The sequence below is a fragment of the Salmo salar genome, chromosome ssa16, assembly GCF_905237065.1.
Source record: "Salmo salar chromosome ssa16, Ssal_v3.1, whole genome shotgun sequence".
In the NCBI taxonomy this organism is placed as follows: domain Eukaryota; kingdom Metazoa; phylum Chordata; class Actinopteri; order Salmoniformes; family Salmonidae; genus Salmo; species Salmo salar.
In genome coordinates, this window is record NC_059457.1 from 95,644,338 (window position 1) to 95,669,951 (window position 25,614).

At 49.7% G+C, this 25,614-nt stretch overlaps 1 pseudogene; it reads right to left on the reverse strand.

The window, feature by feature from the left end:
* LOC106575051 (glypican-6-like) overlaps positions 1 to 25,614 on the reverse strand; it is a 359,575-nt pseudogene that overhangs the window by 270,057 nt on the left and 63,904 nt on the right.

Below are 25,614 nucleotides of genomic sequence, written 5' to 3' on the forward strand. Positions count from 1 at the left end.
AGAGAGAGAGAGAGAGAGAGAGAGAGAGAGAGAGAGAGAGAGAGAGAGAGAGAGAGAGAGAGAGAGAGAGAGAGAGAGAGAGAGAGAGAGAGAGAGAGAGAGAGAGAGAGAGAGAGAGAGCGAGAGAGAGAGAGAGAGAGAGAGAGAGAGCCTTTACAGCCTGGTCATATTTCATCCCAGGCACCAGAGAGGCAGATCTCAGCTGTGCCAGAACAAACCCAATATCCAGAAGAGAGGGAAGCAGGGTCTGTTACTAAAGTGAATTACAACACTGTGGATATCTCTGTAGATCTGGCAGTGAAAACATAAAATTAAATTAAAAAATGAAAAGTGACGGAATTGAATAGCAGGAGAGGGCTCTTGTATTTCTGTGACCTATTTGTCCCGTGGAGGCAGTCTCCTTGTCTCCTGGTCTCCTTGAAACCCAGCAGTCTCCTGGCTCATGGTTCCCTATAGACTGGGACTGACCCAATGGTTCCCTATAGACTGACCCAATGGTTCCCTATAGACTAGGACTGACCCAATGGTTCCCTATAGACTAGGACTGACCCAATGGTTCCCTATAGACTAGGACTGACCCAATGGTTCCCTATAGACTAGGACTGATGACCCAATGGTTCCCTATAGACTGGGACTGACCCAATGGTTCCCTATAGACTGGGACTGACTCAATGGTTCCCTATAGACTGGCACTGACCCAATGGTTCCCTATAGACTAGGACTGACCCAATGGTTCCCTATAGACTAGGACTGACCCAATGGTTCCCTATAGACTAGGACTGATGACCCAATGGTTCCCTATAGACTGACCCAATGGTTCCCTATAGACTAGGACTGACCCAATGGTTCCCTATAGACTAGGACTGACCCAATGGTTCCCTATAGACTAGGACTGACCCAATGGTTCCCTATAGACTAGGACTGACCCAATGGTTCCCTATAGACTAGGACTGACCCAATGGTTCCCTATAGACTGGGACTGACCCAATGGTTCCCTATAGACTAGGGCTGATGACCCAATGGTTCCCTATAGACTAGGACTGATGACCCAATGGTTCCCTATAGACTGACCCAATGGTTCCCTATAGACTAGGACTGACCCAATGGTTCCCTATAGACTAGGACTGACCCAATGGTTCCCTATAGACTAGGACTGACCCAATGGTTCCCTATAGACTAGGACTGACCCAATGGTTCCCTATAGACTAGGACTGACCCAATGGTTCCCTATAGACTAGGACTGACCCAATGGTTCCCTATAGACTGGGACTGACCCAATGGTTCCCTATAGACTAGGGCTGATGACCCAATGGTTCCCTATAGACTAGGACTGATGACCCAATGGTTCCCTATAGACTGACCCAATGGTTCCCTATAGACTAGGACTGACCCAATGGTTCCCTATAGACTAGGACTGACCCAATGGTTCCCTATAGACTAGGACTGACCCAATGGTTCCCTATAGACTAGGACTGATGACGCAATGGTTCCCTATAGACTAGGACTGACCCAATGGTTCCCTATAGACTAGGACTGACCCAATGGTTCCCTATAGACTAGGACTGATGACCCAATGGTTCCCTATAGACTGACCCAATGGTTCCCTATAGACTAGGACTGACCCAATGGTTCCCTATAGACTAGGACTGACCCAATGGTTCCCTATAGACTAGGACTGACCCAATGGTTCCCTATAGACTAGGACTGATGACGCAATGGTTCCCTATAGACTAGGACTGACCCAATGGTTCCCTATAGACTAGGACTGACCCAATGGTTCCCTATAGACTAGGACTGATGACCCAATGGTTCCCTATAGACTGGGACTGACCCAATGGTTCCCTATAGACTAGGACTGATGACCCAATGGTTCCCTATAGACTAGGACTGACCCAATGGTTCCCTATAGACTAGGACTGACCCAATGGTTCCCTATAGACTAGGGCTGACCCAATGGTTCCCTATAGACTAGGACTGATGACCCAATGGTTCCCTATAGACTAGGACTGACCCAATGGTTCCCTATAGACTAGGACTGACCCAATGGTTCCCTATAGACTGGGACTGACCCAATGGTTCCCTATAGACTAGGACTGACCCAATGGTTCCCTATAGACTAGGACTGACCCAATGGTTCCCTATAGACTGGGACTGACCCAATGGTTCCCTATAGACTAGGACTGACCCAATGGTTCCCTATAGACTAGGACTGACCCAATGGTTCCCTATAGACTAGGACTGACCCAATGGTTCCCTATAGACTAGGGCTGACCCAATGGTTCCCTATAGACTAGGACTGACCCAATGGTTCCCTATAGACTGGGACTGACCCAATGGTTCCCTATAGACTAGGACTGACCCAATGGTTCCCTATAGACTAGGACTGACCCAATGGTTCCCTATAGACTAGGACTGACCCAATGGTTCCCTATAGACTAGGACTGACCCAATGGTTCCCTATAGACTGGGACTGACCCAATGGTTCCCCTATAGACTGGGACTGACCCAATGGTTCCCTATAGACTGGGACTGACCCAATGGTTCCCTATAGACTAGGACTGACCCAATGGTTCCCTATAGACTAGGACTGACCCAATGGTTCCCTATAGACTAGGACTGACCCAATGGTTCCCTATAGACTGGGACTGACCCAATGGTTCCCTATAGACTGGGACTGACCCAATGGTTCCCTATAGACTAGGACTGACCCAATGGTTCCCTAGACTGGGACTGACCCAATGGTTCCCTAGACTGGGACTGACCCAATGGTTCCTAGACTGGGACTGACCCAATGGTTCCCTATAGACTAGGGACTGACTGACTTCCCCTTCCAATGGTTCCTATAGACTAGGACTGAACCAAATGGTTCCCTATAGACTAGGACTGACCCAATGGTTCCCTATAGACTAGGACTGACCCAATGGTTCCCTATAGACTGGGACTGACCCAATGGTTCCCTATAGACTGGGACTGACCCAATGGTTCCCTATAGACTGGGACTGACCCAATGGTTCCCTATAGACTAGGACTGACCCAATGGTTCCCTATAGACTAGGACTGACCCAATGGTTCCCTATAGACTAGGACTGATGACCCAATGGTTCCCTATAGACTGACCCAATGGTTCCCTGATCCTGTTATCCTGCTGCCATGTTTAAAGGGCGGGCGAACAGTGATGATCCTGTTATCCTGCTGCCATGTTTAAAGGGCGGGCGAACAGTGATGATCCTGTTATCCTGCGTTCTTGGGCGAACAGTGATTCCTGTTATCTCCATGTTTAAAGGGCGGGCGAACAAGATCCAATCTGAGCGGCGTTTCATTTAAAACACAAATCCTTATTTTATCATCTAAAAAAGGTCGACAAGCGTGTTATGACTAAAAACGTCTTCTGACGGCAACTCCGGTTTTCAGAACTCTTCCAGATTGTAACTGGGTCAGCTCTAATGAGGACCTCTGAGAGACCACTCCGTTTGATCTCACCATCTGAACTCAGATCGGATCCACGGGCTTGTGGGGTTTCCTCCTCCTGACACTCTATTGGTTAACTTTTCTTCAATGAATAGAAACATGAATTACTAATGGGAAAAAAGACTCAAAATATTTAAAAAACGTATTTTGGTGGTTAGAAATACTTGTAGTATTACTTCATTTTTCATAGTTGAGTAGAGTTAGTCACCTTACTTTCATATTTCCTTATTATTAACCAACACACAGAACGGCGATGACATATAGAAGTTCAGGGGTGAGACTGTCGCTTGGGGCGATATACCGTCGTCACGATCACTGTCCTCGAACTTCCTGTCATAAATATATAAGCCAAGGCGCAGCGTGCCGGTAATTCCACATCCTTGATTTTTTTTGAAGTGAAACCGAACAAAAACAATAAACAGGAAGAAAACGTGACGTTTCTGGGGGCTACTCAAAAAAAACAAGATCCCCACAACTGAAGGAGGAGGGAAAAAGGACTGCCTAAGTATGGTTCCCAATCAGAGACAACGACAGACAGCTGCCTCCGATTGGAAACCATACCTGGCCAAAACATAGAAATAAAATACATAGAATGCCAACCCCATATCACACCCTGACCTAACTAAACAGAGAAAACGCAGCTCTCTAAACTGAATACCTTCAACTGAAATGTGTCTTCTGTATTTTAACCCAACCCCTCTGAATCAGAGAGGAGGGGGGAGCTGCCTTAATTCGACATCCACGTCGTCGCCGCCCCCGGGGGGAAACCGTTGATTAACTGCCTCGTTCAGAGGCAGGACAACAGATTTGTACGTGATGTTTGTTCAATCCCGTTGAAACTACATATTTGAAGTTTTTCCAAATACGCGTATATATATATATTTCTAACACCGTTTTAAGTAAATACCTGCCGTGTAATTAACGTTATAAAACAGATCGCTGTAACAGCTGTCGTTACGTAGAGAGGACCAAGGCGCAGCGGGTTGCATGTTCATCATATATATTTATTAAATAAATATGAACACGAGCGAAAACAAGAACGACAGTTTCACAGGCTACACTTTACAACAGCAGTGTGAAATGCAACTACCCACAATTAACAAACAAAACACATCCCTAATTATAGGACTCTCAATCAAAGGCAACTACAAACACCTGCCTTCAATTGAGAGTCCAACACCCAATTACCTAACATAGAAAATATTAAACTAGAAAGAACATAGAAATACAAAAAACATAGAACATAACCCAAAACCCGGGAAATAATAAATCAAACACCCATTCAAAACAAACCACCACCCCGAACCACATAAAACAAATACCCTCTGCCACGTCCTGACCAAAACTTACAATAACAAATAACCCCTATTACTGGTCAGGACGTGACAATCGCGTTCTTCACTTCACCTGTCACATTATTTTACATTAGGAAGATTTACCTTCGTTCCCTAGAACAGTTGAGCCAGTCTGGAAATAGAACAACAGCAGAGATTCCAGCTGTGTATTGACATGGGTTGCGTTTTATACTGTGAAAGTTTATACCGTTGTTTTGTTGCTTCAAAGGCGATCAGAGGCGTGTAAAACTACAGTTTTCCTTTCAAAGGAAATAACATTAGTGCTGAAAAGAGCTTCATTTTTCATCAGATCACAACAGAAGCGCAACGCTATTTGGCTCGCAGCTACACAAGCTGACAATTAAAAAACAAGGTCTTTTTTTGTTGTTTGTTGCAAAAAACAAAACAATTTATGGTCATTATATTCCATAGAAATAATGTAGCCAGCTACATTTCCTGATGTTTTGCTTAAAGTTAATCTTACATTTTACTGGAGAACAGTAGGCTGGCTACACCTGGAAAAGTAGGCTGGCTACACCTGGAAAAGTACTGGAGAACAGCAGGCTGGCTACACCTGGAAAGGTAATGGAGAACAGTAGGCTGGCTACACCTGGAAAGGTAATGGAGAACAGTAGGCTGGCTACACCTGGAAAAGTACTGGAGAACAGTAGGCTGGCTACACCTGGAAAAGTACTGGAGAACAGTAGGCTGGCTACACCTGGAAAAGTACTGGAGAACAGTAGGCTGGCTACACCTGGAAAGGTAATGGAGAACAGTAGGCTGGCTACATCTGGAAAAGTACTGGAGAACAGTAGGCTGGCTACACCTGGAAAAGTACTGGAGAACAGTAGGCTGACTACACCTGGAAAAGTACTGGAGAACAGTAGGCTGGCTACACCTGGAAAAGTACTGGAGAACAGTAGGCTGGCTACACCTGGAAAGGTAATGGAGAACAGTAGGCTGGCTACACCTGGAAAAGTACTGGAGAACAGTAGGCTGGCTACACCTGGAAAAGTACTGGAGAACAGTAGGCTGACTACACCTGGAAAAGTACTGGAGAACAGTAGGCTGGCTACACCTGGAAAAGTACTGGAGAACAGTAGGCTGGCTACACCTGGAAAAGTACTGGAGAACAGTAGGCTGGCTACACCTGGAAAAGTACTGGAGAACAGTAGGCTGACTACACCTGGAAAAGTACTGGAGAACAGTAGGCTGGCTACACCTGGAAAAGTACTGGAGAACAGTAGGCTGGCTACACCTGGAAAAGTACTGGAGAACAGTAGGCTGACTACACCTGGAAAAGTACTGGAGAACAGTAGGCTGGCTACACCTGGAAAAGTACTGGAGAACAGTAGGCTGGCTACACCTGGAAAAGTACTGGAGAACAGTAGGCTGGCTACACCTGGAAAGGTACTGGAGAGCATAGGCTGCTACACTGGAAAAGTACTGAAACGTGGCTGCTACACTGGAAAAGTACTGGATTCTACACCTGGAAAAATTGAGCGTAGGCTGGCTACACTGGGAAAGTGCACTGAGAGAACAGTAGGCTAACTACACCCTGAAAAGTACTGAGAACAGTAGGCTGGCTACACCTGGAAAAGTACTGGAGAACAGTAGGCTGGCTACACCTGGAAAAGTACTGGAGAACAGTAGGCTGGCTACACTGGAAAGTACTGAGAGACGTGGCTGCTACATCGGCTGGCTACACCTGGAAAAGTACTGAAACGGGAACAGTAGGCTGGCTACACCTGGAAATTACTGAAACGTAGGCTGGCTACATCTGGAAAAGTAGGCTGGCTACCTGGAAAACCTGGAAAAGTGCTGGAGAACAGTAGGCTGGCTACACCTGGAAAAGTACTGGAGAACAGTAGGCTGGCTACACCTGGAAAGGTAATGGAGAACAGTAGGCTGGCTACACCTGGAAAGGTAATGGAGAACAGTAGGCTGGCTACACCTGGAAAAGTACTGGAGAACAGTAGGCTGGCTACACCTGGAAAAGCACTGGAGAACAGTAGGCTGGCTACACCTGGAAAAGTACTGGAGAACAGTAGGCTGGCTACACCTGGAAAAGTACTGGAGAACAGTAGGCTGACTACACCTGGAAAAGTACTGGAGAACAGTAGGCTGGCTACACCTGGAAAAGTACTGGAGAACAGTAGGCTGGCTACACCTGGAAAATGCCCCACGAGAACAGTAGCTGCTACACTAAATACTACTGGAGAACAGTAGGCTGGCTACACCTGGGAAAAGTAGCTGGCTACACCTAAAAGTACTGGAGAACAGCAGGCTGGCTACACCTGGAAAGGTAATGGAGAACAGTAGGCTGGCTACACCTGGAAAAGTACTGGAGAACAGCAGGGCTGGCTACACCTGGAAAAGTACTGAGAACAGTAGGCTGGCTACACCTGGAAAGGTAATGGAGAACAGTAGGCTGGCTACACCTGGAAAAGTAATGGAGAACAGTAGGCTGGCTACACCTGGAAAAGTACTGAGAACAGTAGGCTGGCTACACCTGGAAAAGTACTGGAGAACAGTAGGCTGGCTACACCTGGAAAGGTACTGGAGAACAGTAGGCTGGCTACACCTGGAAAAGTACTGGAGAACAGTAGGCTGGCTACACCTGGAAAAGTACTGGAGAACAGTAGGCTGGCTACACCTGGAAAAGTACTGGAGAACAGTAGGCTGGCTACACCTGGAAAGTACTGGAGAACAGTAGGCTGGCTACACCTGGAAAAGTACTGGAGAACAGTAGGCTGGCTACACCTGGACCACCTGGAAAAGTACTGGAGAACAGTAGGCTGGCTACACCTGGAAAAGTACTGGAGAACAGTAGGCTGGCTACACCTGGAAAAGTACTGGAGAACAGTAGGCTGACTACACCTGGAAAAGTACTGGAGAACAGTAGGCTGGCTACACCTGGAAAAGTACTGGAGAACAGTAGGCTGGCTACACCTGGAAAAAGGTAATGGAGAACAGCAGGCCACACACTGGAAAGGTAATGGAGAACAGTAGGCTGGCTACACCTGGAAAGTACTGGAGAACAGTAGGCTGGCTACACCTGGAAAGGTACTACTGGACGAAAAGGCTGGCTACCTGGAAAGGTACTGGAGAACAGTGGCTGCCTGGAAAAGTACTACGGAGAACAGTAGGCTGCTACACCTGGCACTGGAGAACAGGCTGGCTACACCTGGAAAGGTATTGGAGGAAGTGGGCTGACTACACCTGGAAAAGTACTGGAGAACAGTAGGCTGGCTACACCTGGAAAAGTACTGGAGAACAGTAGGCTGGCTACACCTGGAAAGGTAATGGAGAACAGTAGGCTGGCTACACCTGGAAAGGTAATGGAGAACAGTAGGCTGGCTACACCTGGAAAAGTACTGGAGAACAGTAGGCTGGCTACACCTGGAAAAGCACTGGAGAACAGTAGGCTGGCTACACCTGGAAAAGTACTGGAGAACAGTAGGCTGGCTACACCTGGAAAAGTACTGGAGAACAGTAGGCTGACTACACCTGGAAAAGTACTGGAGAACAGTAGGCTGGCTACACCTGGAAAAGTACTGGAGAACAGTAGGCTGGCTACACCTGGAAAAGTACTGGAGAACAGTAGGCTGGCTACACCTGGAAAAGTACTGGAGAACAGTAGGCTGGCTACATCTGGAAAAGTAGGCTGGCTACACCTGGAAAAGTACTGGAGAACAGTAGCTCCACATCGCTGCTGTCTGCTGATAGAATGCCCGTTTGGGAATTGTCAGCCGAGTGGAGAAGTGACACTGAAACACAACATTAGTCTGATGCTGAGCAGAAATTACAGTAAGAAACATTTAACGTCGGCGTTTACAAAATGCAACAGGATTTCTAATGCATTTTTATCTTTTTTTTCCCTGTGTGAAAAAACGCAGAATTCTGCGTTAACCCGAACCCCTAAGTTTTAACTTGCTACTTATCTAAGAGTCTGAATTAACAAGGTGACGAGGCATCACATTATGCTTGTGTTTTTTTTCCTCCTCTCTGTTCTCGGCCAGTCTGCTCCAATGAGCAGAGCAGGCCTGTTGCCCTAGCGACTCCAGACTCCACACAGACACAGCGTGGTGTACACAGTACTGTTCTTCCTTCAGACAAGCAGGAGTCAAAACTTTGTTCATTTGCATAATGTCTCTCGTTCACATTTGCTTGTAAAATGTCCAAACTCATAAAAAAATGACATTCGGTAGCTCCTATGTTTCAGCTTTATTCTAAATGTATTAAATAAATAAAATGTCTCATCAATCTACACACAATACCCCATAATGACATCACAATACCCCATAATGACATCACAATACCCCATAATGACATCACAATACCCCATAATGACATCACAATAACCCCATAATGACAAAGCGAAAACCAGTTTAGACATTTAAAAACAGAAAACAGCTTATTTACATCAGTATTCAGACCCTTGGCTATGAGACTGGAAATTGAGCTCAGGTGCATCCTGTTTCCATTGATCATCCTTGAGATGTTTCTACAACTTGATTGGAGTTCACCTGTGGTAGATTCAATTGATTGGACATGATTTGGAAAGGCACACACCTGTCTATATAAGGTCCCACAGTTGACAGTTCATGTCAGAGCAAAAACCAAGCCATGAGGTCAAAGGAATTGTCCGTAGAGCGCCAAGACAGGATTGTGTCGAGGCACAGATCTGGGGAAGGGTACAAAAACATTTCTGCAGCATTGAAGGTCCCCAAGAACACAGTGGCCTCCATCATTCTTAAATGGAAGAAGTTTGGAACCACCAAGACTCTTCCTAGAGCTGGCCGCCCCGGCCAAACTGACCAATCAGGGAGGGATAAAGGGCCTTGGTCAGGGAGGTGACCAAGAACCCGATGGTCACTCTGACAGAGCTCCAGAGTTCTTCTGTGGAGAAAGGAGAACATTCCAGAAGGACAACCATCTCTGAAACACTCCACCAATCAGGCCTTTATGGTAGAGTGGCCAGATGGAAGCCACTCCTCAGTAAAAAACACATGACAGCCCGCTTGGAGTTTCCCAAAAGGCACCTAAAGACTTTCAGACCATGAGAAACAAGATTCTCTGGTCTGATGAAACCAAGGCTGAATGTCAAGTGTCACATCTGGAGAAAACCTGGCACCATCCTGGCATCGTCCCTACAGTGAAGCATGGCGGTGGCAGCATCATGTTGTGGGGATGCTTTTCAACAGCAGAGACTGGAAGACTAGTCAGGATCGAGGCAAAGATGAACGGAGCAAAGTACAGAGAAATCCTTAATGAAAACCTGCTCCAGAGCACTCAGGACCTCAGACTGGGGTGAAGGTTCACCTTCCAACAGGACAACGACCCTAAGAACACAGCCAAGACAACGCAGGAGTGGCTTCAGGACAAGTTTGTGGATAGATGCTATATACAAAATTGGGAGTTTTTCGGTCCAGAGGTTCTGGGGAAGCGGACTTTTAAAGTCATTAACATCAGTGGAAAATGTCGAAAACAGTAGCTCATCTATATGGGAATGGGTACATAGACATATACTGGACCACACAGTCACATAGACATATACTGGACCACACAGTCACATAGACATAAACTGGACCACACAGTCACATAGACATATACTGGACCACACACACAGTCACATAGACATATACTGGACCACACAGTCACATAGACATATACTGGACCACACAGTCACATAGACATATACTGGACACACAGTCACATATACTGGACCACACAGTCACATAGACATATCCTGGACCACACAGTCACACATATTGACAGACCAGTCCATTTACGTTGGTTGTCAACAGCCCAAAAGAAAAAGAAAGTATTCTAACCACACATGGTCTGCGATGAAAAGACAAGACAACACTTCTAAATCATAGTTCTGCTCTGCACACCTGTGAGCCAAGGTCACAGATTACTGCACCTGTACATAGCCCATCTATAATTTAGCCCATACAACTACCGCTTCCCCTACTACCCCTACTGTATCTATTTATTTATTTACCTGGTTAAATAAAGGTGAAATAAAATAAATAAATAAAAGGTGGGCTAACGATGTGAAGTTATACCAAAAAAAGGAAGTGTTAAGCTTCTGTGATGATTTCAAATGAAATATAGTTCTGTTTGTTGCTATTTTCACCGTGTGTTATATGTTTTGTTGGTGGATACTGTGTAGCTAACATGCTAACGGTAGCTAACGGTAGCTAACTAGCTAGGTAATAACTAGCTATAGCTAGGTTGGCTAGCTAGCCGACATCAGTTAACACGGTCGATGTGCGTGGGTGGTTGTGGCTAATAATGGTATCCGTTGTATCTGAGCTGGTCATATTTTTTAGATTTAACTTAGTGGGTAACGTTAGTGTCAGAGGCTATTAATACTGTAGCTTAGATAGGCTACTGTTGCTGTATTATGAAGGTAGCTAGCGTTAGCCACCGAGGCTATAGTTAGTAGCTAAATAGCTACGTTAGCAACCTAGCTAGCCAACGAGCTAGCTAAGTAACGGTGTTACTTAGTAACGGTGTTACTTAGCAGCAGCAATGTGACGTTGCACAAGCAGCACAACAGATATTGCGACGATAGCGAGATGTAAGACTTAAGACTCACACACATTAGCTGCGTATGTACACGATTCCTACAGTTACAATGAGATAGATACAGGACCAAAAACAGTGGGGAAGTTGAGCATCACGCTTCTAAACTCTTAGTTGTGGTAAATTGACCGATTCGGGCAGTTTACAAGTGGTTTCGTCTTAAGTTATTTATGATTTCTCCCCGTGTTTCTGAGACTTTATGATATTTATGATTCATCTAAGTTATTTATGATTTCTCCCCGTGTTTCTGAGACTTTGACAGGCAGTGCCACAACTTGAGCTCAATTATTGGTTAGGTAGTAGCTAGCTAGCTCATTTCATTTTAGCCTGCTAGCTAGCTATGTTTAGACATAGGTAGTACGGTTAGCCGCCTAACGTTACTTCACATTTCTTAGGCCTACAAGTCTCTTTTACTAAGTGTATTTGTGACAGACCACCAAACTTCATGAAAGACATAGGGCGCTAATGGAATTGAGGTTTAGAAACGAGGATAACAGTTTCACTAAAAGATTCAGACATAACATTTACACTGCTGTCAGCATGTTGTACTGAGACCTATGTGAAGCTAGCCACAATAACCATTAGTCAGCCACAATAGTTGAGTTGATTTGGATCTCTTTTAGTCCCCATTTGGACTAATCTTCCAAGAGTCCTTAAATATTAAAATACAATTTATATACGAACACATTTTCACATATAACACACTATTACAAAACATACATAATATACTAACATAATAAACCAATAAATAATCTATCTAAAAAAAATATGGTTTCTTCATCTACTGTAATCCCACAACATTTCTGTGTATTATATTTAAATTGTTTTAAAATAATGTTTAAATGGTATATATTGAAAAGGTTTCTGATTTGCTCAGTTAATTTATTCAATTTCTTTATTGCTCTAAATCGAAATGTTCTTTTGCCCATTTCTCTTTTCCGATAACGCATCGATGGTGGACAATCTATTCCTGGTATTTACTGAATGTCTGTCTCTTACCAACTGATTACCGTTGTGAATTGTACTTGGCCGTTTTAAATGATGTATATTATGAAATAAAATAAGCATGTTTTATTTTTTTCAATTATCTTGTCGATTGATGACCAACCAAGAACATTGCGTATGACTGCAACAGAAAAACCATATATCTCCACCGTAAAACAATCCTTGCTGCTTTGTTCTGTTCAATCTGCAGCCTCCTAACTTCACTTGCTGATGCATTTTCCCCAGACCACTGAACAGTAGTTCACTTGACTCTCAATTAAAGCTTGTGTTATTTGCTTAAGAATGTTTCCTGGTAAATATTTAGCTGAAGTTGGAGACTTTAATCTCCCTCACTAACTTTAAGCCTCAGCTGTCAGAGCAGCTCACCGATCGCTGCAGCTGTACGTAGCCCATCTGTAAATAGCCCATCCAACCATCTACCTACCTCATCCCCATATGTGTTTTAGTTTTTCCGCTCTTTTCCACCCCAGTATTTCTACTTGCACATCCTCATTTGCACATCTATCACTCCAGTGTAAATTGCTAAATTGTAATTACTTCGCCACTATTGGCCTATTTATTGCCTTACCTCCTTACTCCATTTGCTCACATTGTATATAGACTTATTTTTATACTGTATTATTGACTGTATGTTTTGTTTATTCCTTGTGTAACTCTGTGTTGTTGTTTTTGTCGAACTGCTTTGCTTTATCTTGGCCAGGTCGCAGTTGTAAATGAGAACTTGTTCTCAACTAGCCTACCTGGTTAAATAAAGGACTTGTTCTCAACTAGCCTACCTGGTTAAATAAAGGACTTGTTCTCAACTAGCCGACCTGGTTAAATAAAGGACTTGTTCTCAACTAGCCTACCTGGTTAAATAAAGGACTTGTTCTCAACTAGCCGACCTGGTTAAATAAAGGACTTGTTCTCAACTAGCCTACCTGGTTAAATAAAGGACTTGTTCTCAACTAGCCTACCTGGTTAAATAAAGGACTTGTTCTCAACTAGTCTACCTGGTTAAATAAAGGACTTGTTCTCAACTAGCCTACCTGGTTAAATAAAGGACTTGTTCTCAACTAGCCTACCTGGTTAAATAAAGGACTTGTTCTCAACTAGACTACCTGGTTAAATAAAGGACTTGTTCTCAACTGGCCTACCTGATTAAATAAAGGTTGAAAAAAAATGTAATTAAAAAATGTACCAACAATGAATAACAGTACCTAGCTTGAACCCCGGCAATGCTGCTTGCAGCGTTAATTTAGCTCCATATTTCCTTAAATGAAAACAAACACACAGAACAACGTGACATATAGACGTTTAGAAGTGAAAATATTTCCAATATTTCCATTATTTTAACGGTACAGTCAATACATTTCCATATTTAATTTCCCCCCCCAAAAAATACACCTAGTATAGTGTGAAAAATGTGATTGAAAACACACAAATATCAGAGATGATGTGGTGATATAGAAAACACATTAATATCAGAGATGATGTGGTGATATAGAAAACACATTAATATCAGAGATGATGTGATGATATAGAAAACACATTAATATCAGAGATGATATAGAAAACACATTAATATCAGAGATGATGTGGTGATATAGAAAACACATTAATATCAGAGATGATATAGAAAACACATTAATATCAGAGATGATGTGGTGATATAGAAAACACATTAATATCAGAGATGATGTGGTGATATAGAAAACACATTAATATCAGAGATGATGTGGTGATATAGAAAACACACAACATTAATATCCCCCTAGGTAGTGCACTACTTTAGAATGGCATCCTATCCCCTAGATAGCACACATCCTTTGACCAGGGTCCATAGGGAGCATTACATTTGCGGAATGCCGCTACAGATCAGACTCAGCCTACTAAAAGAGATTGAGAGAAATCTCTGGATCCCTGGACTAACTTAATCCCAGTGCGGCTAGCTAACTTAATCTTGACGTGGAGCTACAGTCACTTTCCAGCATCAGGATTACTCAATAATGCATCGGAGAGGCCGTCGGTAATCAACAGCACTGATAAAGGGTTCTAAATGGGCTACTATAAATAACGGGGCAGAAATGAGGGCATGTGGAATGAAGGAGGGATGGACTCAAACCCTGCAACGTGGGAGAAGGGGAGGGAGACTACAGAGGGAGGAGAGAGAGGAGAGAGAGGAGAGGGAGGGGAGGGAGACTACAGAGGGAGGAGAGAGAGGAGAGGGAGGGGAGGGAGACTACAGAGGGAGGAGAGAGAGGAGACAGAGGGGAGGGAGACTACAGAGGGAGGAGAGAGGAGAGACAGAGGGGAGGGAGACTACAGAGGGAGGAGAGAGGAGAGACAGAGGGGAGGGAGACTACAGAGGGAGGAGAGAGAGGAGAGGGAGGGGAGGGAGACTACAGAGGGAGGAGAGAGAGGAGAGGGAGGGGAGGGAGACTACAGAGGGAGGAGAGAGAGGAGACAGAGGGGAGGGAGGGTAGGGAGACTACAGAGGGAGGAGAGAGAGGAGAGGGAGGGGAGGGAGACTACAGAGGGAGGAGAGAGAGGAGAGGGAGGGGAAGGAGACTACAGAGGGAGGAGAGAGAGGAGAGGGAGGGGAGGGAGACTACAGAGGGAGGAGAGGGAGGAGGGGAGGGGAGGGAGACTACAGAGGGAGGAGAGAGAGGAGAGGGAGGGGAGGGAGACTACAGAGGGAGGAGAGAGAGGAGAGGGAGGGGAGGGAGACTACAGAGGGAGGAGAGAGAGGAGAGGGAGGGGAGGGGAGACTACAGAGGGAGGAGAGAGAGGAGACAGAGGGGAGGGAGACTACAGAGGGAGGAGAGAGAGGAGACAGAGGAGACAGAGGGGAGGGAGACTACAGAGGGAGGAGAGAGAGGAGAGGGAGGGGAGGGAGACTACAGAGGGAGGAGAGAGAGGAGACAGAGGAGACAGAGGGGAGGGAGACTACAGAGGGAGGAGAGAGAGGAGAGGGAGGGGAGGGAGGGTAGGGAGACTACAGAGGGAGGAGAGAGAGGAGAGGGAGGGGAGGGAGACTACAGAGGGAGGAGAGAGAGGAGACAGAGGAGACAGAGGGGAGGGAGACTACAGAGGGAGGAGAGAGAGGAGAGGGAGGGGAGGGAGACTACAGAGGGAGGAGAGAGAGGAGACAGAGGGGAGGGAGACTACAGAGGGAGGAGAGAGAGGAGAGGGAGGGGAGGGAGACTACAGAGGGAGGAGAGGGAGGAGAGGGAGGGGAGGGAGACTACAGAGGGAGGAGAGAGAGGAGAGGGAGGGGAGGGAGACTACAGAGGGAGGAGAGAGAGGAGAGGGAGGGGAGGGAGACTACAGAGGGAGGAGAGAGAGGAGAGGGAGGGGAGGGAGACTACAGAGGGAGGAGAGAGAGGAGAGGGAGGGGAGGGAGACTACAGAGGGAGGAGAGAGAGGAGACAGAGGAGACAGAGGGGAGGGAGACTACAGAGGGAGGAGAGAGAGGAGAGGGAGGGGAGGGAGGGTAGGGAGACTACAGAGGGAGGAGAGAGAGGAGAGGGAGGGGAGGGAGGGGAAGGAGACTACAGAGGGAGGAGAGAGAGGAGAGGGAGGGGAGGGAGACTACAGAGGGAGGAGAGAGAGGAGACAGAGGAGACAGAGGGGAGGGAGACTACAGAGGGAGGAGAGAGAGGAGAGGGAGGGGAGGGAGACTACAGAGGGAGGAGAGAGAGGAGACAGAGGGGAGGGAGACTACAGAGGGAGGAGAGAGAGGAGAGGGAGGGGAGGGAGACTACAGAGGGAGGAGAGGGAGGAGAGGGAGGGGAGGGAGGGAGACTACAGAGGGAGGAGAGAGAGGAGAGGGAGGGGAGGGAGACTACAGAGGGAGGAGAGAGAGGAGAGGGAGGGGAGGGAGACTACAGAGGGAGGAGAGAGAGGAGAGGGAGGGGAGGGAGACTACAGAGGGAGGAGAGAGAGGAGAGGGAGGGGAGGGAGACTACAGAGGGAGGAGAGAGAGGAGACAGAGGAGACAGAGGGGAGGGAGACTACAGAGGGAGGAGAGAGAGGAGAGGGAGGGGAGGGAGGGTAGGGAGACTACAGAGGGAGGAGAGAAGAGGAGAGGGAGGGAGGGGGAAGGAGACTACAGAGGGAGGAGAGAGAGGAGAGGGAGGGGAGGGAGACTACAGAGGGAGGAGAGAGAGGAGAGGGAGGGGAGGGAGACTACAGAGGGAGGAGAGGGAGGAGAGGGAGGGGAGGGAGACTACAGAGGGAGGAGAGAGAGGAGAGGGAGGGGAGGGAGACTACAGAGGGAGGAGAGAGAGGAGAGGGAGGGGAGGGAGACTACAGAGGGAGGAGAGAGAGGAGAGGGAGGGGAGGGAGACTACAGAGGGAGGAGAGAGAGGAGAGGGAGGGGAGGGAGACTACAGAGGGAGGAGAGAGAGGAGACAGAGGAGACAGAGGGGAGGGAGACTACAGAGGGAGGAGAGAGAGGAGAGGGAGGGGAGGGAGGGTAGGGAGACTACAGAGGGAGGAGAGAGAGGAGAGGGAGGGGAGGGAGGGGAAGGAGACTACAAAGGCAGGAGAGAGAGGAGAGGGAGGGGAGGGAGACTACAGAGGGAGGAGAGAGAGGAGAGGGAGGGGAGGGAGACTACAGAGGGAGGAGAGAGAGGAGACAGAGGAGACAGAGGGGAGGGAGACTACAGAGGAGGAGAGAGAGGAGAGGGAGGGGAGGGAGACTACAGAGGGAGGAGAGAGAGAGGAGACAGAGGGGAGGGAGACTCAGAGGAAGGAGAGAGAGGAGACAGAGGGGAGGGAGACTACAGAGGGAGGAGAGAGAGGAGAGGGAGGGGAGGGAGACTACAGAGGGAGGAGAGAGAGGAGAGGGAGGGAGGGAGACTACAGAGGGAGGAGAGAGAGACAGAGGAGACAGAGAGGAGGGAGACTACAGAGGGAGGAGAGAGAGGAGAGGGAGGGGAGGGAGACTACAGAGGGAGGAGAGAGAGGAGACAGAGGGGAGGGAGACTACAGAGGGAGGAGAGAGAGGAGAGGGAGGGGAGGGAGACTACAGAGGGAGGAGAGAGATGGAGAGGGAGGGGAGGGAGACTAAAGAGGGAGGAGAGAGAGGAGAGGGAGGGGAGGGAGACTACAGAGGGAGGAGAGAGAGGAGACAGAGGAGACAGAGGGAGGGAGACTACAGAGGGAGGAGAGAGAGGAGAGGGAGGGGAGGGAGGGTAGGGAGACTACAGAGGGAGGAGAGAGAGGAGAGGGAGGGGAGGGAGGGGAAGGAGACTACAGAGGGAGGAGAGAGAGGAGAGGGAGGGGAGGGAGACTACAGAGGGAGGAGAGAGAGGAGAGGGAGGGGAGGGAGACTACAGAGGGAGGAGAGAGAGGAGAGGGAGGGGAGGGAGACTACAGAGGGAGGAGAGAGAGGAGAGGGAGGGGAGGGAAACTACAGAGGGAGGAGAGAGAGGAGACAGAGGGGAGGGAGGGTAGGGAGACTACAGAGGGAGGAGAGAGAGGAGAGGGAGGGGAGGGAGACTACAGAGGGAGGAGAGAGAGGAGACAGAGGAGACAGAGGGGAGGGAGACTACAGAGGGAGGAGAGAGAGGAGACAGAGGAGAGGGAGGGGAGGGAGACTACAGAGGGAGGCGAGAGAGGAGACAGAGGGGAGAGAGGGTAGGGAGACTACAGAGGGAGGAGAGAGAGGAGACAGAGGGGAGGGAGACTACAGAGGGAGGAGAGAGAGGAGAGGAGGGTAGGGAGACTACAGAGGGAGGAGAGAGAGGAGAGGGAGGGAGACTACAGAGGGAGGAGAGAGAGGAGAGGGAGGGAGACTACAGAGGGAGGAGAGAGACAGGAGACAGAGGGGAGGGAGACTACAGAGGGAGGAGAGAGAGGAGAGGGAGGGGAGGGAGACTACAGAGGGAGGAGAGTGGGGAGAGGGAGGGAGACTACAGAGGGAGGAGAGAGAGGAGAGGTAGGGAGACTACAGAGGGAGGAGAGAGAGGAGACAGAGGGGAGGGAGACTACACAGGGAGGAGAGAGAGGAGAGGGAGGGGAGGGAGACTACAGAGGGAGGAGAGAGAGGAGAGGGGAGGGGAGGGAGACTACAGAGGGAGGAGAGAGAGGAGACAGAGGGGAGGGAGGGAGGGAGACTACAGAGGGAGGAGAGAGAGGAGAGGGAGGGGAGGAAACTACAGAGGGAGGAGAGAGAGGAGACAGAGGGGAGGGAGACTACAGAGGGAGGAGAGAGAGGAGAGGGAGGGTAGGGAGACTACAGAGGGAGGAGAGAGAGGAGAGGGAGGGGAGGGAGACTACAGAGGGAGGAGAGAGAGGAGAGGGAGGGGAGGGAGACTACAGAGGGAGGAGAGAGAGGAGAGGGAGGGGAGGGAGACTACAGAGGGAGGAGAGAGAGGAGACAGAGGGGAGGGAGGGTAGGGAGACTACAGAGGGAGGAGAGAGAGGAGACAGAGGGGATGGAGGGGAGGGAGACTACAGAGGGAGGAGAGAGAGGAGACAGAGGAGACAGAGGGGGAGGGAGACTACAGAGGGAGGAGAGAGAGGAGAGGGAGGGTAGGGAGACTACAGAGGGAGGAGAGAGAGGAGACAGAGGAGACAGAGGGGAGGGAGACTACAGAGGGAGGAGAGAGAGGAGAGGGAGGGGAGGGAGACTACAGAGGGAGGAGAGAGAGGAGACAGAGGGGAGGGAGGCTACAGAGGGAGGAGAGAGAGGAGAGGGAGACTACAGAGGGAGGAGAGAGAGGGGAGGGAGACTACAGAGGGAGGAGAGAGTGGGGAGGGAGACTACAGAGGGAGGAGAGAGAGGGGAGGGAGACTACAGAGGGAGGAGAGAGAGGAGAGGGAGGGAGGGGAGGGAGACTACAGAGGGAGGAGAGAGAGGAGACAGAGGGGAGGGAAACTACAGAGGGAGGAGAGAGAGGAGAGGGAGGGGAGGGAGACTACAGAGGGAGGAGAGAGAGGAGACAGAGGGGAGGGAGGGTTAGGGAGACTACAGAGGGAGGAGAGAGAGGAGAGGGAGACTACAGAGGGAGGAGAGAGAGGAGAGGGAGGGGAGGGAGACTACAGAGGGAGGAGAGAGAGGAGACAGAGGGGAGGGAGACTACAGAGGGAGGAGAGAGAGGAGAGGGAGGGGAGGGAGACTACAGAGGGAGGAGAGAGAGGAGAGGGAGGGGAGGGAGACTACAGAGGGAGGAGAGAGAGGAGAGGGAGGGTAGGGGAGACTACAGAGGGAGGAGGGAGAGGAGAGGGAGGGAGGGAGACTACAGAGGGAGGAGGGAGAGGAGAGGGAGGGGAGGGAGGGGAGGGAGACTACAGAGGGAGGAGAGAGAGGAGACAGAGGGGAGGGAGGGTAGGGAGACTACAGAGGGAGGAGAGAGAGGAGACAGAGGGGAGGGAGACTACAGAGGGAGGAGAGAGAGGAGAGGGAGGGAGGGAGACTACAGAGGGAGGAGAGAGATGGAGAGGAGGGGAGGGAGACTACAGAGGGAGGAGAGAGAGGATACAGAGGGGAGGGAGACTACAGAGGAGGAGAGAGGACAGAGGAGAGAGAGGGAGAGATTAGAGAGAGGAGAGAGGAGAGAGAGGAGAGAGGAGAGAAGGGAAAGAGGAGAGAGAGGAGAGAGGACAGAGGAGAGAGAGGAGAGAGGAGAGAGGACAGAGGAGAGATTAGAGAGAGGAGAGAGGACAGAGAGAGATTAGAGAGAGGAGAGAGGACAGAGGAGAGAGAGGTGAGATTAGAGAGAGGAGAGAGGACAGAGGAGAGATTAGAGAGAGGAGAGAAGGGAAAGAGGAGAGAGAGGAGAGATTAGAGAGAGGAGAGAGGACAGAGGAGACAGAGAGAGGAGAAAGAACAGAGAGGAGAGAGAGAAATTAGAGAGAGGTGACAGAGTAGTCTAAACCTACTACCTTCCTAGGTGGCCCCATGGCCTCTCATTACCCAACCCATAACCCTCTTCTGAATGAATATTCATATGAGTCAACCATCACAGGGCTGCCGGCCCAGACGGCATCTCTAGCCGTGCTCTCAGCATCCCCAGGACCAGCTGGCTGTTGTGTTGTCTGACATGTCCAATCTCTCTGTGGCTCAGGCCTCTATGGTCACCTGCTCCGAGATGTCCACTATCGTCGCTGTGCCCGACTGAATGACCAGCGACTCTTAGCTCTGCACTTCCATCACCACCAAGAAGTGCTTTGATAGGCCGGTTTATCTCACCTCCTCTCTCACCTCCTCCCTCACCTCCTCCCTCTCCATCTCACCTCCTCCCTCCCTCCCTGACACACTCCACCCTCTCCATCTCACCTCCTCCCTCCCTGACACACTCTACCCTCTCCAACTCACCTCCTCCCTCCCTCCCTGACACACTCTACCCTCTCCATCTCACCTCCTCCCTCCCCTCCCCTCCACACTCCACCCTCTCCATCTCACCTCCTCCCTCCCTGACACACTCCACCCTCTCCAACTCACCTCCTCCCTCCCTCCCTGACACACTCTACCCTCTCCATCTCACCTCCTCCCTCCCCTCCCTCCACACTCCACCCTCTCCATCTCACCTCCTCCCTCCCCTCCACACTCCACCCTCTCCATCTCACCTCCTCCCTCCATCTCACCTCCTCCCTCCATCTCACCTCCTCCTCCCCTACCCTCTCCATCTCACCTCCTCCCTCCATCTCCACCTCCATCTCACCTCCTCCCTCCATCTCACCTCCTCCCTCACCTCCTCCATCCATCTCACCTCCTCCCTCACACCTCTACCCTCTCCATCTCACCTCCTCCCTCCATCTCACCTCCTCCCTCTCCATCTCACCTCCTCCCTCCCACCTCTACCCTCTCCATCTCACCTCCTCTCTCCATCTCACACTCCTCCCTCCCATCTCACCTCCTCCCTCACCTCCTCCCTCCATCTCACCTCCTCCCTCCACCTCACCTCCTCCTCTCACCTCCTCCCTCCATCTCACCTCCTCCCTCCATCTCACCTCCTCCCTCACCTCCTCCATCCATCTCACCTCCTCCCTCCCGACACACTCTACCCTCTCCATCTCACCTCCTCCCTCCATCTCACCTCCTCCCTCCATCTCACCTCCTCCCTCACCTCTACCCTCTCCATCTCACCTCCTCTCTCCATCTCACCTCCTCCCTCCATCTCACCGCCTCTCTCACCTCCTCCCTCCATCTCACCTCCTCCCTCCACCTCACCTCCTCCCTCACACTCCTCCCTCCATCTCACCTCCTCCCTCCATCTCACCTCTACCCTCTCCATCTCACCTCCTCCCTCCCCACCTCTACACTCTCCATCTCACCTCCTCCCTCCCGACACGCTCCACCCTCTCCATCTCACCTCCTAACTTCCATCTCACCTCCTCCCTCCCTCCACACTCCACCCTCTCCATCTCACCTCCTCCCTCCCTCCCCTACACACTCCACCCTCTCCATCTCACCTCCTCCCTCCCTGACACACTCTACCCTCTCCATCTCACCTCCTCCCTCCCCTGACACACTCCACCCTCTCCATCTCACCTCCTCCCTCCCTCCCCTCCACACTCTACCCTCTCCATCTCACCTCCTCCCTCCCCCTCTCCACTTCACCTCCTCCCTCCCTGACACACTCCACCCTCTCCATCTCACCTCCTCCCTCCCTCCACACTCTACCCTCTCCATCTCACCTCCTCCCTCCCCTCCAACACTCCACCCTCTCCATCTCACCTCCTCCCTCCCCCTCTCCACTTCACCTCCTCCCTCCCTGACACACTCCACCCTCTCCATCTCACCTCCTCCCTCCCTCCCCTCCACACTCTACCCTCTCCATCTCACCTCCTCCCTCCCCTGACAGGACAACAGATTCACGGTGTGAGGTAGCAGGACAACAGATTCACGGTGTGAGGTAGCAGGACAACAGATTCACGGTGTGAGGTAGCAGGACAACAGATTCACGGTGTGAGGTAGCAGGACAACAGATTCACGGTGTGTGAGGAACTAGACTTTGCCCAGTGAGGTCACCGGTTCCATTTGGCAGACACGTCAGGGTTCACAACTCAGTGTTTCCCCCCCCCATCACTAGACAGGCGGGGCGTTTCCAATAACATCCACTTTTGTACCAACTGCTTACTGTGTACAGCAATGGTGTCAGCTGATATCCAAAATGAGCTCCGACCTTTTTGCTACGGAGCTCAGGACACACAATGACAGACAAGAAAACCCAGCTAGCCGTGTCAGTCTTACCGTCAAACTGTTGATGTCTGGACACCAAGGTTGTCCTGAGTGTTTGACTGGTGTCCTCCACCAGGTTCTCAAACTCCAGCTTGCTCTGCTGCCCCAGTTTCTCCTCCATGTCGGACGTACAACAGGTGTAGCCCTGAGAACACACACGCAGGTGTTCACCTGGGTAGAGAGAGAGACAGACGGTTAATACCTGGAGGAGAGGGACAGACAGACACCGACAGAAGAGACAGACAGACAGACAGACAGACAGCAGAGACTGACAGACAGACAGACGACAGTTAATACCTGGAGGAGAGGGACAGACAGTTAATACCTGGAGGAGAGGGACAGACAGACAGACAGACAGACAGACAGACAGACAGACAGACAGACAGACAGACAGACAGACAGACAGACAGACAGACAGACAGACAGACAGACAGACAGACAGACAGACAGACAGACAGACAGACAGACAGGTGTTCACCTAAAGGACAGAAAGACTCCTGAGGGAGACGGACGGACGGACGGACGGACGGACAGACGGACGGACAGACAGACTTGGTTCCAAGATGGCGTAGCAGTGCAGAGGTGGTTTGTCCTCCTCTCGTGTATTTTTGTATTTTTCGTCTTCCATTTTTTAATTAAATATACCTTCCGGTAACCCACCTCACTTAATGTGACAAGGGTCCGCTATTATTTTTAGACCTTATAGCCAGAACCTCCATCAGAGGCTAACCAGCTAAATAGCTACTAGCTATTTAGCCATTGTTAGCGGCCTTTCCTTCTGCACAGACACCAGACGTTTTTTTTTTTAGCCTGGATAATATTTGCCAGCATCGGATTGTTTTCTCCACTACAACGCTGGATTCTTGCCGTAAACCCTGGACCATTACTCCTGATCATCACAGCTAGCTAGCTGCCACCGAGTGACCCAGCCCCGAAGCTAGCCCTGAGCCAGGCCCACCTCCCGGCCTACTCTGTGATCACCCGGCTACTCAGCTGATGCCTCCCGGACTCTACCCCAACACGGCTAGAATCCACCACTCCACCGGATCCTTGCCGTAGGTTCTGGACCTTTGCATCGGATCATCGCTGCTAGCTAGGTGCTAACGAGTGGCTATAGTGGCAAACGCCCCTGGCCCGAAGCTAGCACCAGTTAGCCGCGAGCCAGGCGCATCTCCCGGCTAGCAAACGAAATTACTACAACTACAATTACCTCTTTCGCCATCTGGCCGGGACCCTTTGTTGACAAGGCGCCCCGCCGTACCACCACAAGTGGTCCGCCAACTTAACTCCATCCACTGTGCCCTCAACCGGCATTTGCTGGATGTCGAAGCAGACGCTTCTACTTACCACGGCTAGCTAACTTTAAACGCTGTGTCTCCCGCGTGCTAGCGTAGTAACGACTACCCCGCGGCTTCCCTGTTCCATCTATTGCCGTTCACTGGACCCTATGATCACTTGGCTACATAGCTGATGCCTGCTGGACTGTTCATTAATCATGGTACTCCGTTTTGTTTATTTTTTGTTTATCTGTCGGCCCAACTCAGGCCTTGTGTGTAGTTTACCTGTTGTTGTTGTCTTAGCTGATTAGCTGTTGTTGTCTTACCCGTTGTTGCCTTAGCTAGCTCTCCCAATCAACACCTGTGATTGCTTTATGCCTTGCTTTATGTCTCTCTCAAATGTCAATATGCCTTGTACACTGTTGTTTAGGGTATTTATCATTGTTTTAGTTTACTGAGGAGCCCCTAGTCCCACTGTACATGCCTTAGATACCTCCTTTGTCCCACCTCCCACACATGTGATGACCTCACCCAGCATAATTAGCCTGTCCAGAGATGCAACTTCTCTTATCATCACTCGGTGCCTGGGTTTACCGCCACTGTACCTGCACCCCACCATACCCGTCTGTACATTATGCCCTGAATCTATTCTACCATGCCCAGAAATCTGCTCCTTTTATTCTCTCTCCCCAATGCACTAGACGACCAGTTCTGATAGCCTTTAGCCGTACCCTCATCCTACTCCTCCTCTGTTCCTCAGGTGATGTAGAGGTTAACCCCGGCCCTGCGTGTCCTCTCAGGCACTCTCATTTGTTGACTTCTGTAACTGTAAAAGCCTTGGTTTCATGCATGTTAACATCAGAAGCCTCCTCCCTAAGTTTGTTTTACTCACTGCTTTAGCACACTCCACCAACCCTGATGTCCTTGCCGTGTCTGAATCCTGGCTTAGGAAGGCCACCAACAATTCTGAGATTTCCATACCCAACTACAACAATTTCCGTCAACATAGAACTGCCAAAGGGGGAGGAGTTGCAATCTACTCCAGAGATAGCCTGCAAAGTTCTGTCATTCCTTCCAGGTCTATGCCCAAACAGTTCGAGCTTCTAATTTCAAAAATGAATCTCTCCAGAAATAAGTCTCTCGGTGTTGCTGCCTGTTATAGACCCCCCTCTGCCCCAGCTGTGCCCTGGACACCATATGTTAATTGATTTCCCCCCATCTATCTTCTTAGCTCGTGCTGTTAGGTGACCTAAACTGGGACATGCTTAACACCCCGACAGTCCTACAATCTAAGCTAGATGCCCTCAATCTCACACAAATGATCAAGGAACCCACCAGGTACAACCCTAAATCCGTAAACATGGGCACCCTCAATATTCTGACCGCCCTCAAAATACACTTCTGCTGTTTTCAATCAGGATCTCAGCGATCACTGCCTCATTGCCTGCATCCGCTATGGGTCCGCGGTCAAACGACCACTCCTCATCACTGTCAAACGCTCCCTAAAGCACTTCTGCAAGCAGGCCTTTCTAATCGACCTGGCCCGGGTATCCTGGAAGGATAATGACCTCATCCCATCAGTCGAGGATGCCTGGTCGTTCTTTAAAAGTAATTTCCTCACCATCTTAAATAAGCATGCCCCTTTCAAAAAAAAATGTAGAACTAAGAACAGATATAGCCCTTGGTTCACTCCAGACCTGACTGCCCTTGAAAAGCACAAAAACATCCTCTGGCGGACTGCACCAGAATCGAATAGTCC